Source organism: Rhinichthys klamathensis, unplaced genomic scaffold (assembly GCF_029890125.1).
Source record: "Rhinichthys klamathensis goyatoka isolate OS25496 unplaced genomic scaffold, OSU_Roscu_1.1 h1tg000246l_1, whole genome shotgun sequence".
NCBI lineage: Eukaryota > Metazoa > Chordata > Actinopteri > Cypriniformes > Leuciscidae > Rhinichthys > Rhinichthys klamathensis.
The window spans coordinates 522,770-538,569 of record NW_026606768.1 but is presented as its reverse complement, the minus strand read 5'-3'; the positions used below and the strand labels follow the sequence as shown (position 1 = coordinate 538,569).

The 15,800-nt window shown below is 39.5% G+C and overlaps 1 protein-coding gene across 1 annotated transcript in view; it reads left to right on the top strand.

The window, feature by feature from the left end:
• Nucleotides 1-11,668: 11,668 nt before the first annotated feature.
• kcnj21 (potassium inwardly rectifying channel subfamily J member 21) overlaps nucleotides 11,669-15,800 on the top strand; it is a 43,152-nt gene continuing 39,020 nt past the window's right edge. Inside the window, exon 1 of the mRNA XM_056266239.1 lies at nucleotides 11,669-12,673. The gene's annotated coding sequence lies outside the window, so the exon portion shown is untranslated. The remainder of the gene's footprint in view (nucleotides 12,674-15,800) is intronic.

Sequence of the window (15,800 nt, the reverse complement as noted above, 5' to 3'; positions counted from 1 at the left end):
TGTTCAGGAAATGTCCCTCCCCTTACCATAACCGTAGTTTCATCTGATCGGGTGTAAATATGAAGGATGCCATCAATTTCAAACCAATTCAGGCCTGAATCAGACTTAACAATGTTAACAAACAAGAGGATCGTACAGAACGGATTTAAAGCACAGGCTTTGCAAGCATGGATTTTACATGACGTTTTAGAGTGTTTTTTTTTTTTTTTTTTGAGTTTGGGGGGGGGGGTTCTTATACATTTAAGATATGATGTTATACACCATTTAATCATTATATTTGTCGGAAACCTATGGTAATACAAACAGTAATTGATCACAAAACCATGGTTCATTTTCCTAAGGTGCGTGGAACAGCCTTACAAAAGCAAGAGCTTACAAAAGCTAGGAGCCAAATAGCTTTGCCCTTTGTTTACATCGTAGCAACAACATAAAACTTATAATTGGAACTGTAAATAGAAAATGCAACTACAAATAATAAGACATACTTACAAGTTGTACTCCACAAACAACAGGTTGTCCCGACAAAGTGGGAACTGCTCTGTTTCAGAAGAAGCTTTTGTGCGTAGCCTACATTGTTTTCTCTTAGGTTCTGGAAGCTGTTCTCCGTATAATATGCAGCACACAGATAACATAGGGGTTATAATGTTCAGGAACTGTTTTTTAAATATATTTTAACCACTCTAAGTTCGTCAGCCTTAGGAAGGTCAAACAAATGAGTTTTGGGAACGGGGTGGAAAAAACAGTCTCTCTTTGACATAGCGACAACTTCTCTAGGGCCGCTCAATCAGGGCTTGTCTTCTTTTTTGCGTATTCGTTTTAGTTCGTAGAGAGTGAATTCTGTTAAATAAAATATCTCCCTTTGAGGTTTGTAACCTTGCAGATCTTTTTATGCTCAAACAGCAACATTACACAAAGTAAAGTTAAAAAGTGAAAAAGCATAATATAGGACCCCTTTAAAAAAAAAAAAGCAGCTGGCTTGGGATGAATAAACTTCTATTCTCATGCAATTTAAGTAAATGTTTTAAGCAGGTTTAGATATTTTCTACTAAAAAAAAGATTTAAAATGTAGTGAATGCAGTGAATGAGCCATTCAAATAATTTACTTTATCAGTAATATCAGTCAAAGGATTGTTCCATGATGTTCATCTGTGGTGAAAATTAAACTTGGATGAGGTATATAATATCTTTTCATAATTCAGTTTCCTCAGTTTTTGACATATTGGGCTGAGAAATTGTCAATTGCTATTAGTATCTCACCCAGAACTTCTGTTTGTCAGAATCACGCTTCCCGTTAGGAAAGATCACGTTGACCTACGTTCAAGTCACCACAGCAACTATCAAAAATGGCCAGAGATCTCAAATGTTCAAAATATAGTGTTGTTTCTTCCATTTGTCTGAAAGATGATGATAGTTTTCAGGTATGATAGGACAGGCTGAGATGAAGTACCATTAAATCAGGGTGCACTAAAGACACTTTGCTCTGAAAATGAAGTGGCTTCAATGGCATATTTACAAGTTCTATTTTACATTTGAGCCAAGTAGCAGATTGGAAATGGCTGTGACCATCTGCATTGTCACTGACTTTCAACGTTTACTTTTCAAAAAGATCAAAGTTTACTATTACTCAGAAAAGCAGACTTTAATGGGTGCTTGAGAGCCGTTTGTTTCACACACAGATGCTTTGCAAAGCATTTATCTTAATGTCACAGAGCTTCAATCTGCAATAATGTTTTATCAGAGAAATGCACAGGTGTACCTTTTTCATGCAGTACTTGTGAGACATCATTAAAAGCAGTTTTATATTGCATTTATGGATCCACATTCAATGGAGACTGATTGTGTCGTTTTCAGCCTTAGGTGTTTAACTTTATAGTGAATGACTAAAAAGTATGTCAATGAATTGTACATTAAACCGCTCAATAAATGATCATGTATTTTATGCGATTATCTTGAGTATGATAAATAAAGGAGATGTGTTTGGTTTGTTGTGTGTAATGTGGTTAAACGGTTTAATAACTTCTATCCGTTAATGAGCAGACAGTGAACGGTGCCAGTACAGTTTAAAGCCAAGAAGCCTCCAGCTAAACAGGAGTTTACATTAATAAAACACAGAGCCTAGATGAAATATTTAATGTGCAAATTACACAAGCCCACCCCCTGAAACCATTGTCTGACAAATGGTAATTTCACCTTGAAATGTTATTGTTCACAATGACATGCTTCTGTTGTTTCCACCTCTGGGTCTGTTGACAGCTCAGTTGGAAAGTTATTTGACAGAAGGCACACTGTCAAACACAGACAAAAAACACTGTGCCTGCCAGCAACCTTGAAATGCATTGTTCCTCGTTGGTATTGTAATTTGCACATTTTAAGTGATATCCTGTCCTGTCTGGCTCACTCTGCCTCAATTTTGAGTGTCAATACTTGTTGAAGTAAGGTGTGCTATTACTTTTCGCTATTACTTCAGATTTACAATTTTTTTTAAATCCCATAGATTTACATTGTAGAACTCAAGCCATATGCAGGTTCTAGAATACCACCACATACTAGCAACGTGCCGAAAAAAACCCAGTAACCTTTAGAAACTGCTTAGCAACAACCTGGCGGTGAGTTTTGTCTGGCCAAACACCACCTTGTTTCAAAAATCTGATTAATTATTTGTGTAATTGCAGTGTACTTACCTAGGTAACCACATGGGTTAAGGTTAGGTTTAGGGGTAAGTTCCCGGTTAGTACCTAGTTATTATCCAGTTTGTATAGCATTAGCATATTGTGATAAAGTTCATTATTTTCCATAATGTAATGATACAAATTAAACTTTCATATATTTTAGATTCATTGCACACCAACTGAAATATTTCAGGTCTTTTATTGTTTTAATACGGATGATTTTGGCATACAGCTCATGAAAACCCAAAATTCCTATCTCAAAAAATTTGCATATCATGAAAAGGGTCTCTAAACGAGCTATTAACCTAATCATCTGAATCAACTAATTAACTCTAAACACCTGCAAAAGATTCCTGAGGCTTTTAAAAACTCCCAGCCTGTTGCATTACTCAAAACCGCAATCATGGGTAAGACTGCCGACCTGACTGCTGTCCAGAAGGCCATCATTGACACCCTCAAGCAAGAGGATAAGACACAGAAAGAAATTTCTGAACAAATAGGCTGTTCCCAGAGTGCTGTATCAAGGCACCTCAGTGGGAAGTCTGTGGGAAGGAAAAAGTGTGGCAAAAAAACGCTGCACAACGAGAAGAGGTGACCGGACCCTGAGGAAGATTGTGGAGAAGGACCGATTCCAGACCTTGGGGGACCTGCGGAAGCAGTGGACTGAGTCTGGAGTAGAAACATCCAGAGCCACCGTGCACAGGCGTGTGCAGGAAATGGGCTACAGGTGCCGCATTCCCCAGGTCAAGCCACTTTTGAACCAGAAACTGTGGCAGAAGCGCCTGACCAAAATCATCAGTATTAAAACAATAAAAGACCTGAAATATTTCAGTTGGTGTGCAATGAATCTAAAATATATGAAAGTTTAATTTTTATCATTACATTATGGAAAATAATGAACTTTATCACAATATGCTAATTTTTTTAGAAGGACCTGTATGTAGCCTACAGTACATTCAGCACAGGACTGTAAAATAAATTGCTACCAATAATTCTATATCATGAAAGTCCCTGTGGAGAGCCAAGCCGCAGATCCAAATTTCCACTGTTCTATTATTTATCATTGTTGTCTTTCATACCCACGCTTTCCGTCAGTTCCTTAATTTAAAAAAAGAACAGCATATGGTTATGTCTAAAATGGTGGGAAAGGAAAACATATGGCTGTAAAAGAGATTACAGAACAGCATGAAAGAGACACATTGGCATTCCTTCGGGAGCGGTTGGCAGTCGTCCTCTGCTCCTGACAGAATCAGCCTGGCATCAGTTTTGCTGTGAGCTGGTATGTCCCTCTGTTTTATTTCTGGACCACTAAAACAATTTTATACTGGTTTTGTTCACCTTAAAGGAGATGCAGAGTGCATACTTACAAGCTCTTTGGAATACTTGATTCTCATTGGCAGGGTTGCCAGGTCTGTGCAGCTAAAGTAGTCCCAAAATAACCTAATGCGATTTTCTCCGTCAGGCGACCAAATTCTCCACTGAATATGTACATCTGGGAGGGGTGTTTCGGGGGTTGTTGGAGGGCCGAAATCATACACACAGGAGTGGAAATCAACCCTTGGAAAAACGTATCACTCGGCAACAACTTAAGAGTAGCCCAATTCTATGGGATAACTGCAGACTTGGCAACACTGCTCAATTTTAGTTCAAATATTTTTGTATAATTATATGCACACTAAAGTATGCAATTGACTGTGGTAATTTTACATCTGTGTCAGTTTACTTATTTTCATATCACAGGCACATTTCAGCTATATCTCATAATTGCAACTTGTTTCTCATAATTCTCACTTAATATGATCTTATTCTCCAGTGTGACTTTTGTTGTAATTGTGACTTTATATTTACCCAATGTGACTTTTAATCTCAATAGTGACTTTATTTCTCATAACTGTGGTTTTAATATCTTTCAGTGTAACAACTTTAAATTTAATGATCATAATTTAAACTATTTTGTCGTTTGTGACTATTTCACAATATAAGTTTATTTCTTATTTTAACATTTATTTTGAGGCATAAATGGGCTTATTTCAAATTATTTTTTTATTTAATTTCAAATCTATATTTAAAATGTGTATAATATAGAATAATGAAACATCTATATTTCATGCCTATTTTTTATTCATTTGATAATTAGCTGTGTAAGGACTAAAACTTTAAAAATCAGACTGTACAAAAGTTTGGGGTCAGTCATTTTTAATTAATACTTTTTTTCAGCAAGGACACATTAAATTGATCAAAAGTGAAGACATTTATACGGTTTCCACAAGAGATCCACAAAAAGATTAAGCAGCACAACATTGATATTTCAACATTGATATTAATAATAATAATTGTTTCTTGAGTAGCAAATCAGCATATTAGAATGATTTCTGAAGGATCACATGACACTGAACACCAGTAATGATGCTGAAAATTCAGCTTTGCCATCACAGGAATACATTACTCTTTAAAATATATAAAAATAGAATACAATTAAAATTGCAATAATATTTCACAATAATACTGTTTTATTGTATTTCTGATCAAAGAAAATGCAGCCTTGGTGAGCATAAGAGACTTCTTTCAAAAACTTTACTTGTGGTAGATGTCATTGTCTTTGTATAGCAACTTATCAATGTCTTTTTTTTTTAAACAGAGGCTTTTAAAAATCACATTTGATGTTTGACTCAGTAATTTTCTTTCACCTTTTGTCCTACAAGTAATATTACCTTCATTTACTCAGATATTCATAACCACAATGGGAAATTCCCCAAGGGAATCCGTGGCTTGAATATGCTCATTTTCTTCCAGGTTTTAGGACTACAAACAGCTCTGGAAATCTGCAGCGCTTTTGAAGTTATGCACAGATTTGTTATGGAATATTCTGTGGCTGGTTGCATAAACTGCCAAGACTGCTTATAACGTTTACAAGTCAGTTAGTACATAAAAACGTACATTGGTCTAATTTGATACCAAAAAGTATGTCTGAATCTGATTGCCCCGGCCTTGACTAACTGGTCGTATTAGAACTTAAGACAGTCTTAACATGGCTATGTTTATGCAACAAACATACTGCAACATTCTTGCTGTCTACAATTGTCTGTAATATCTTCAGCTGTCCTCCTCCATCTTCTCCATACATGATCACTGTTACTCACACGTGAGCCGAGTCAGAGGGACAGCCCTGTTGAGCAATGAGGTCAGTTGTCTTTTCTCTTTTTATGTCATTCCGCGGGGCCGCGCCATGCTCCTTCTGTCGACAGATCGACTCGTGAAAAGCTTCTAATGTATGAAAATTATAAGCCAAATGGCATATAATTATGATCATAAAAGCTATTTAGTGGACTCTGAAATTCTCCTGCCATCTGCATATATTTCATGCTCAATCTGGGTCACTAAATACCCTACATCTCTAAGATACCATTTGGCTTCATCTTCTTAGAATAAAATATTATAATTAAGACTTGTTTGTGTTTTGACATGCTCTTTTAAGTCAATAGTAAGGAGCGCTTTGCATAATAATGACACATCCACTGGAACAGCCAGTTAGATCATCCCTGGATTCTTTTTAAGCTTATAAAAGCACATCCAGAAGGCAGGATTTTGTCAAATAAAAGAAATAAAGTTCTTGGTTTTTGCAGGCAGGTATACAGTGACGTCATAATGCAAACCTGCTTGTTAACTATTAATGAGCAGCTTCTGATTATGTCCAATGCTAAATCTATGTACATTGCTTTTATTTGTTATTTTATATCCCGTCAAATCCCATTAACTGGTATACCTTGAGGAAATCAAACTGCTCTGCTCTGCATCTCATGATTTATAAAGCAACGCAGTCCGTGGCAAATGGCCTTGATACTTTAAGACAGATGATTTTCTTTATCCTCGTTCAGTTCAATTCTCTGTTATTTCCACCTGTCTGGGCACCGGAGAGTTTCATTCATCTCTGTTGTTTATTATCCTTCCCACTAGTGTTCTCCCTTTTTTTAGAAGTGTCTTTGCATCACTGAGTCCTTATTTCTCTTTTTTATTCCACCATAGATGTCTGGTCTGTTTGCTACCCCAAGATCTGGCATGTTTGCCACTGAATCTGTAGACAATTAAAATGCTTTTTTTTTTTTTAATCCGCATGCTTTTCCTTCTTCCATTTCTAAAAGGTCCCTTTTACATGTTTGACATTTATCAACATTGAAAATGTCAACATGAAATTACCCTATTTAATACACATGCATGTTATTCCCATTTATTTTGTCATATTATAATTAATACTTTACTTTTCACCCATTCCACATCAACGATTCCACTTTGCTTCTTCCCCTCCCCACCTTTCAGGCCCGTAAAACCCACTATTCTCTGATCCAATCAATGGGCTCTATGCACGGCGGTATTTCCGGTGAAGGTCTAAGGATGCTGGATTACTTCCGCCGATCGTAGAGTCCAATGCTATACCGAGAATTTATATTGGTTTTTATACACTATTGCTATACTAAAGAAACGTTAGTCACAAAAACAGACAAAACAGACACTCCTCATTTTGTTTATGCTTCTGTGTTTATTATATTAAATAAACATAACTATATATAAAATTACATCTAAACGTATTAAAGTTTCGTTTTAAAGACGAGAGGACAGTCAATTTTGAAGACTCTGCCATAATACCGTTTTCCTCGGTTTTCCTCCGCTTTAAATCTCCCCAACCGGAAACGCACGAGCATCCTTGCGTCAAACGCGGAAGTTATGCGTGCACATAGCCCATTCTCATCCAAGTCCCGTTCCATTTTCATTGAATATGGAAGCGTCAGCTAAATGAATAAATGTAAATGAATATCCTGTGTTTCACTTAGAAATGTCAGATTACATCAGTAAGACTGTTGTAAACCAGTCATGTTGACAAGTATCTCAAATGATAAACTATCTGGGCTATGGAAGCTTGTTCTGCCACGCAATAAAAAAAATAGCTTTTTATCTCACAACTCTGACTTTTTTCCCACACAATTGTGAGTTTACATCTCACAATTCTGACTTTTGCGATTATACAAATTTACAATTGTGAGTTATATTGTCAGAATTGTGTGATATAAAGTCGCAATTGCAAGAAAAAAACTTGAAAATCGAAAATTCTGACTTTATAATTCGCAATTATGAGTTTATATCTTGCAATTCTTAATTGAGATACAAACAGTCAATAAAAAGTCAGAATTCCGAAATAAAACATAATTTCTCACAATTCTGAATTTTTCTCCTGCGATTGTGAGTTTATATCTCGGAATCCTCCATTTTTTTAAGAATTGCAGATATAAACCCGCCATTGAGATAAAAAGTTGCCGTCCTTTTTTCTTTTTTATTCTGTGGCGGAAACAAGCTGGGCCAACTCAAGCTTGCTCAATTTAAGTAAAATGCAACATGCACATCTTTTTAAGTGTCTATATTCCTTTACATTTTAATTTTAACTGAACTGAAATGCCTTTGTGTCACACTTATTCAGTTGTGTGTTGTTCTTAGTTTAGTTTTCATGGACTTTTAGTTTGTTTTCATTAGTCACATGTGTTCCTTTGTTTGAGTTTCCGCCACTCTTATGCCCTGTGCCAAATGGAACCCTAAGCACTCGCGGTCTTCCTCTGAGTCCGCACTTTCGCGACGTAACGCCGCTTTGAATGTCGGGAAGAAGTCTGCTGTGGAGTCCGCATCAGCGCGGGCTCGGCAAAAGTGCGCATCAAGGGCGCAAATCGACCGCAGAGGGGGCGCTCGCGAGCACCCTTCTGAGATCTAAAAATGACAAATGGGACCCACTACGGTCTCACGGACTTAACGGACACGCGCACGCGGCAGCCATTGTAAGTCCACAAGACCGAAAGTGCACATGAAGTGTGCCATTTGGGACAGGGCCTAAGCATCATCACAGGCACAGCTGTTCGTTTAGGTTGTTATCACTATGTGAATTTAAACTCCTCACCCGATTGGTCTGGTCTCGTTAGTGTTAGCGTATGTATTACCTGTTGGATTGTTATTAAACGCTGCATTTGAACTTTATTCCTGATCATCATCATCCGTCTGTGTCTGCACCTGGCTAACAGTTTGTGAGCTATTCAGTGACTCTTCTCCCCACATCTACTGTGTATATGATTTATTGTCATCGCTGCACCAAAGAGCGTTTGATAAACAGAGATGATTTACCTTCATAATAATGTGTTATCTATGTACAAAGATAATAAAATGATTTCCCCCCCCCATGTGTTTAGAGAGAGAAAATAATTTTTCATTACCAAACAAATAGACATCAGCCTCTAAACTGTTGCTTGTTTATAACCCAGCGACAAGCTCTTTTTCCAGGATTGATTGCTATGAGCTGAGCTCAGCATTTAATGTTGGATAGATTCTCAGATGAGTGACTCAGAAGAGGATTCTAGTATAGGCAACTGCTAGTCTGGTTTGCTGGTTTTAGAGCAGTTTTGGGCACTTGTCAGCTGGGCAGGTTGAAGGAACCAGCTGAACGCCATTGTCCAAACTGTTAATTATAAAAATAAATGGAAAAAAAGTTAAATACAATCACAAATGGGCTATTTCACCATAGAAGATATGCCTATTTAGGTAGCTCACTAGATTTTGGAACAGCCATTTATTATATTTAAATATAAACACAATAATACCACCTTTGTACCATAACTTCATAATATCGCTAGTTCAGGCCTTGCAGGATAAAAATTAATTGAGAATTTTATTTTTTATTAAATTACTTTAGTAAATGTCTTGACTGACCTTAAATGTCAAGTTGGCATAATTTTAATTAAAAACAATTCTTTCAGTGTAGGCCTATTTGAACTTAAAGGTACAATATGTAAGAATGTTGTAATAAAATATCCAAAAATCACGTGCACAGTGTGATATATTTCCTGTAGTTGTGTAATTACAATATCCCAAAACTAAAAGTCTCCAAAGATTTTTTATTTCAGAGAAATTCCAATTTTAAATAAGTGGCCGTCCCGGAAAAAAATGTCGCCTGTCAATGACGCAATATCCGCGCTATCCTCGGTTTCTGTTCATACTGCCATAGCCATGACGTAACCATGGAGACAGACGTGGACAACTGCGTAGTGCGTAACGTTTAGCGGCACGCAGTTCTTGTTTCTTTAAAACCTAGACCATGGCAAGCAGACTTTGGTACAAGGAGAACTAAAATGAGGATCAATATCAGCGTGGCGTTTTTGAGATGCCGAGAGCTCCACGTCCGCGACTAACTTGGACTCGACAGAGCTTCACGAGTCACAACTTGACAGCTTTATTAGACAGGTGAGCAAATGTACATAAAACAAATCAATGTTATATAACGTTAGCTCAACATGATGAAATGTTAGAATATGGTCAGTATGTTATTCTAATGTTGATCTAGCTTACTGCTAGTTTCGTATAGCAAACAAACTAACACGTAGTATAACATTATAACTTTCAACACACATTTAAATGCCGTTTAGTGCGATAGTGTAACGTTAGACCAAGTGAAGCAGCGCTGCGTTACCTCACAAGTTTAATAAACTGAGCTGTGTGAGTAATCCAGCACTTGCGGGTAGTTCGGTAGAATCAAATGTCCTTATTCCTTTATATCCGCGGGACTCGCGTGTAATATGTCTCTTTAGCAATCGCGACCTGCTTCATACCACTGTAATGTTAAAAAGCATGAATGTTTGCCCTCATCCATAAACATTATTAGATCCATCAGCTTGACAGCAAGTCCCATCATTCAGCTCATCACTGCGTCATCAACCTACGCCTTTGTTATTGTTGGAAACTGCGCCCTCTTGTGGCGAAAAATTCTTACATATTGTGCCTTTAAAGCCCCACTGAAGTGCCTTGAAAGTTGAAACCGCAGCTTTGTATGATGCGTTGATGTAATTTCCACTGACACAGGAAGCTTAGGCGGGATATATTGAATGGCTCCTCCCCCTTTTCAAATAGTCAATAGCGTTTAGATTACCTCACAGACTGCAATTCGTACTTGACAGCACCATGCATGCAGCGAATCCGAGCGCTGATGATAAGTTGGATTCAATAGAGGTGTGAATACATTTTAGCCATTTCATTCTTAACCAACAATTGGAAAACGGAATAAAACTCGAGCATTTGAGCAACCGAACACACATCTCCAACCCATATTGCTCCGTGATGATGTGCCAACCATAGACTGTAAAAAAGGTGTCAACTGTCGCTTTGGCCAGGTGGTATTTATAGCATAGGGGGTGAGGCGCTTTAGATTCTAGAGAGCATTTGATTGGACAGACGATGTAATGAGAAGCTGAAGTCCGCGGTGATGTCATACAAATCCGTGATCCATTTTAGCGGAAGTGAGAGACTTAAGTTTTGAACGCTTATATCTCCTAAATGAGATTTTTTGTCATTGTTTTGGAACACACCAGCTTATTCATAACCTTAAGGCTAACATATTCATACTAAAAGCTAAAAAACTTACATTTTGTTTTCAGGGGGCCTTTAAACATGCATTAACTGTATAATGCTATGCTTTTTGGCTTGACTGGCTTCATTATGTGTTCCAGAAACTGCAGAATAGTATGCAAACCAAAATAATAATAATAATAATAATAGTTATTATTATTATTAAGTTAATTATTTTAGGACCAGGGGCTATATAAAAGAAACATCCCATCCTGTCTGTTTGTTCCTTTTAATTGGAAAACAGAAGTCAAGAAGCCCACAAATAAGATAGAAAACTTCTACATACAATTTTTTTTTACAGTGCGGGCTGTGCCCCCCTGCATGACAATATTTCATGATAATACTCTCAAGGTGTTGCTTTCGTTTAAGCTGTCCTTTTCCTCCCATGATACACAGTCATTTAATCTGCCAACTGTTATTGTGCCATTGTAGGTTCATTACACATGAGGGACTTCCCCTGGAGCCTGAACTGTCCATCAGCAGTCTCTGCGGTCTCCTGTTTCCCCTATTGCTTGTCACAACGTGCTCTTCCTTACACCAGAATGAAGCATCTGAGTGTGACCTCTGGTCAGCCGGAGTGCAGTCGACCAATGAGGCGGATAGACAGAGACACAAGATAATCCTCCCCCGATGCCTCATTAGAAGAAGATGATGAAAAATATAAAGGAGAAATGACAGCAGGCTTGATTGCACAGAGCAGGGGAAAAAAAACTTCATTTACTGCCGTCGACGCTAAAAGGCCTCCAAATTGTTCCGTAATAAAGCAGGAGGCGTAGTTATGTCTGTTTGAAATTCATTCAGCACGATGGGGTCTCAGGAGGAGCTTTAGTTTTCATGTGGTATTGAGGCCCTGGTTTTAAACGTTCGATCAGTACGGTGAATTCAATAGGGAAAGCCCTCGGGTCTGCAGTCGTTCGTGAACTGCTGCTCTCCTGCAAAAGTGGACCCGTATCCTATTCTCCCAGTGTTTTGTTCCATGTTTCCCAACATATTAACAAAGACTTATTGCCTGAGAATGCAATTATCTGCAAAGCTGCGGAGGACATTAAACCCCACACTTCGGTAGGCAGCATAGTCTGTCTCGTAATCCACAGGAGTTTAATTAATCAAAAAGTTACACTGTTTTGCAGAGTGGGGGTTGCGCTTCAGATCAGTTTATGACAGTTGATAAATCTCGTTCTCTCTTGCCTACGCTCTTGTGCGGCAGACTAGCTAAAATATTAATGGAGCTCATAAGCTTTGGGACATCTTCCATAATGAATACATGATCATCGGGGACTGATTTCTGGCAGGGACTGAATTTTTCAATCCCTAAAACTGATTGGTCTGTAATAATTTGCTATATTTTCCTCTTCCGTTCTCATCTCCTGTCTGAATTGTGACTGATAGACGTGGATATTAATTGGAATGGTGGAGTAGAATTGTGTGGAGGTGAGGAAGAGGCTGTGCTTGGCCCAATTAAAGTGCTGTCACTCATCACCTGTCGTACACCTGTCCTGCAAACTCAAGTCAAGACTGCAGCATTAGAGTCATTCCTGGAGATGATACAGTGACCCTTTCCAACTGAGGCCATGCAGGTACAAATTCTGCTTTATTTTGGGAGGAAATCAAGACTGGATATATACACTCACCGGCCACTTTATTAAGTACACCTGTCCAACTGCTCGTTAACACTTAATTTCTAAGCAGCCAATCACATGGCGGCAACTCAGTGCATTTAGGCATGTAGACATGGTCAAGACAATCTCCTGCAGTTCAAACCGAGCATCAGTATGGGGAAGAAAGGTGATTTGAGTGACTTTGAACGTGGCATGATTGTTGGTGCCAGAAGGGCTGGTCTGAGTATTTCAGAAACTGCTAATCTACTGGGATTTTCACGCACAACCATCTCTAGGGTTTACAGAGAATGGTCCGAAAAAGAAAAAACATCCAGTGAGCGGCAGTTCTGTGGGCGGAAATGCCTTGTTGATGCCAGAGGTCAGAGGAGAATGGCCAGACTGGTTCGAGCTGATAGAAGGGCAACAGTGACTGAAATAACCACTCGTTACAACCGAGGTATGCAGCAAAGCATTTGTGAAGCCACAACACGCACAACCTTGAGGCGGATGGGCTACAACAGCAGAAGACTCCACCGGGTACCACTCATCTCCACTACAAATAGGAAAAAGAGGCTACAATTTGCAAGAGCTCACCAAAATTGAACAGTTGAAGACTGGAAAAATGTTGCCTGGTCTGATGAGTCTCGATTTCTGTTGAGACATTCAGATGTTAGAGTCAGAATTTGGCGTAAACAGAATGAGAACATGGAACCATCATGCCTTGTTACCACTGTGCAGGCTGGTGGTGGTGGTGTAATGGTGTGGGGGATGTTTTCCTGGCACACTTTAGGCCCCTTAGTGCCAATTGGGCATCGTTTAAATGCCACGCCTACCTGAGCATTGTTTCTGACCATGTCCATCCCTTTATGGCCACCATGTACCCATCCTCTGATGGCTACTTCCACCATGTCACAAAGCTCTAATCATTTCAAATTGGTTTCTTGAACATGACAATGAGTTCACTGTACTAAAATGGCCTCCACAGTCACCAGATCTCAACCCAATAGAGCATCTTTGGGATGTGGTGGAACGGGAGATTCGCATCATGGATGTGCAGCCGACAAATCTGCGGCAACTGTGTGATGCCATCATGTCAATATAGACCAAACTCCCTGAGGAATGCTTCCAGCACCTTGTTGAATCTATGCCACGAAGAATTGAGGCAGTTCTGAAGGCAAAAGGGGGTCCAACCCGTTACTAGCATGGGGTACCTAATAAAGTGGCCGGTGAGTGTATATATATATATATACACTGAATGAATGTTATCAACTTTTATTCTTTCTTTATTTTATTTTTATATTGCAAATGTTTATTATACTTTGCGAAGAGACATCTTTAAAAAAAATATATATATATATTTTAAATTAATTATTCTAAACTTTTGACCTGTAGTGTAATTTTTTTATTAACAGACTCTAGAGAGGAAATGCTAACTGCTAGACAATGGCAACATGCAAGTTTCACTGTATTAAGGAGTTAAGCCCCCCCCCAAAAAACAGCATACAGATTCATAATGATTGAGATTCAGTGTTTGTGATTTGATCAAAAGTGCTGAAGCTTGATATAGACACTTAATTTCCCTATTATTAAATGCTTCTCATCACTGTCAAGTCTCTGGTGGTTAGAAGGGAGGACTGGCACATCCTATACACATTCAGCCAAATAATGTGTGGACTGGAAAGAGATTTTGAGTGACATTTCAGCATTGACCGAGCCAGCAAGTTGGATTGATTGCTGAGCAAACCACAGAAATTAAAGTAATCTATCTATCTATCATTCATTCATCCGTCCATCTGTCTGTCAAATGTGGAAATATTTTTAGAAATAAGTTTCATCTGGTTTGTTTGTGCTGAGAAGGATTGATTTATGAACACTGTAAACAGATCACTCAATTAATGCATATAAATTTTAACTGCATATAGTTTATCCGACACACATATTCACACAAACCTGAGAGTGTGCATCTCAACCACAGCAAACAATTTCTGGAAAAACACGCTGACGAGCCTGTTTCCACCACACACACACACACACACACACACAAACACATACACTGCAGGGAGAGACACATGTTAACAGAGTGCAACACAAATAGCCATTTAATCACTGATCTCTGGTGCTGGAAGGGTTTGCAGTGCAGGAAGACGAGACACTACTGTGTTATCCGATGTGCAGATCTGATCAGATTCCCCACATCAGGTCTGCTCCATGTTACTGAGTGTGTTGCTGTTGCACAGTCCTGTATCCTCTAGATAATACAGCCTCACATTACCACTGCAATCCTGCAGGGAACTCCAGGTTGTTATACTCATTAACATAAGGGTTAAATAGTAAGCATTCATCCACCATCCATCCACCCACCCACCCATCCATCCACCCACCCATCCATCCATCCACCCACCCACCCACCCATCCACCCATCCACCCATCCATCCATCCATCCATCCACCCAACCACCCACCCATCCATCCATCCATCCATCCATCCATCCACCCAACCACCCATCCATCCACCCAACCACCCATCCATCCATCCATCCATCCACCCAACCACCCACCCATCCATCCATCCATCCATCCATCCATCCACCCACCCAACCAACCACCCATCCATCCACCCAACCACCCATCCATCCATCCATCCACCCAACCACCCACCCACCCACCCACCCATCCATCCACCCACCCACCCATCCATCCACCCAACCACCCACCCATCCAACCACCCACCCATCCAACCACCCACCCATCCAACCACCCATCAATCCATCCATCCACCCATCCATCCATCCATCCATCCATCCACCCATCCATCCATCTATCCGAACCCATCCACCCAACCACCCAACCACCCACCCATCCGAACCCATCCATCCACCCACCCATCCATCCATCCATCCATCTATCCATCCACCCATCCATCCACCCACCCACCCATCCATCCATCCACCCACCCACCCACCCATCCATCCATCCATCCATCTACCCATCCATCCACCCAACCACCCACCCATCCGAACCCATCCATCCACCTACCCATCCATCCATCCACCCATCCATCCACCCACCCATCCATCCATCCATCCACCCATCCACCCATCCATCCA